This window comes from Suricata suricatta, chromosome 4 (genome assembly GCF_006229205.1).
Source record: "Suricata suricatta isolate VVHF042 chromosome 4, meerkat_22Aug2017_6uvM2_HiC, whole genome shotgun sequence".
In the NCBI taxonomy this organism is placed as follows: domain Eukaryota; kingdom Metazoa; phylum Chordata; class Mammalia; order Carnivora; family Herpestidae; genus Suricata; species Suricata suricatta.
This window is the reverse complement of record NC_043703.1, coordinates 126,329,409-126,330,795: the sequence shown is the minus strand read 5'-3', so window position 1 is coordinate 126,330,795 and position 1,387 is coordinate 126,329,409. Positions and strand designations below refer to the sequence as shown.

The 1,387-nt window shown below is 41.7% G+C and overlaps 1 protein-coding gene across 1 annotated transcript in view; it reads right to left on the bottom strand.

The window, feature by feature from the left end:
- Window positions 1-1,387, bottom strand: part of LOC115289071 (antimicrobial peptide NK-lysin-like) — a 10,122-nt gene that overhangs the window by 3,550 nt on the left and 5,185 nt on the right. The window lies entirely within an intron of this gene.

Sequence of the window (1,387 nt, the reverse complement as noted above, 5' to 3'; positions counted from 1 at the left end):
ATCCTGGGGTGCCTGGGTGGCTCAGTCAGTTAATCAATCGACTTCAGCCAAGGTCATGATCTCATGGTTCATAAGTTCAGACTTCTCATCAGGCTCTCGGCTGTCCACAGAGAGGCCACTTTGGATCTTCTGTCTCCTGCTCTCTACCCCACCACCACTCACATGCTCGCACGTGCTCTCTCTCTCTCTCTCTCTCAAAAAAAATAAATAACTTAAAAGGAAAACAGAGGATCCTCTGAATGGACACAGAAATGTCATTTGAAAAAACTCCGCCTCCCTTCTTAACACACTGCTCTTCTCCCTTAACACACTCACTAAGTAGGAATAGAAAAAAAAACCCTGCACCTTGATAGATGGCAACAGTGAAATTCCCCAAGCTGACGTCAGGCTTCAGGAAGAAAGACTAAGTACCTTCCCCCAAAGGCTAGGTAGAAGACAAGGATCTCTGCTTTCCAGACATCTGTTCAGTATTGCACTGACAATTCTAGCCAGGAGAACTAAGAGAGAGAGAGAGAGAGAGAGAGAGAGAGAGAGGTAGAGAGAGAGAGAGGGAGGGAGAGAGAGAGAGAGAGAGGGAGAGGGAGGAAGGAAGGAAGGAAGGAAGGAAGGAAGGAAGGAAGGAAGGAAGGAAGGAAGGAAGGAAGGAAGAGAAATGAAGAAGGAAGGAAGGAAGGAGGGAAGGAGGGAAGGAAAGAAAGAAAGAAAAGAAAGAATCCATTTTGATTAGCAAGGAGGACCTACACCTATGCCATTTACAGATAACATCTCCTGGACATAGAAAATACTAAAAAATTCCCCAAAATAAATCAAAACTGACATGTGTCTAGATGCCATACACCTGCATTTTCCAGTGATTCAGACTGTCTAGGGGTAGATTTGACTAGATAAAAACTAAACCATGGCTGGAATGAGGCCTCTAACTGTATTTTACACGAGCAGATTAATTTGATTGGGAAGTTGTTATGTGTAATTATTGCAAAATTTCTGTAAAAAGCATGCTAACAGGCTGCACTTAAAAAGCATCATAACCTTTCCACTCATGTGAGTAACCAAATATGTGGACCCCTTTTGTGAAACTGCGGTTCCACTAACCAATTTCTGCAAGACCATATGAAGAAAGTGCTCATAAGAGGGAATTTAAACATCTTCAAACAATGGTACTGGGCAGCCCCATGGAGAAGAATGAAGATAAACCCATATGTTCCACTGTATATAAAGAAATCACTAGAAAAGGATTTAACACCTACGTCTAAGACCCAAAACTATAAAATCACTAGAAGAAAACGTAAGGAGAAAGTTGCATGACTTTGGACTTGGCAATGATTTCTTGGATATGACACCATGAAATGCAACAATATGGACAAATAGTATTTCACCAAACTTAAAA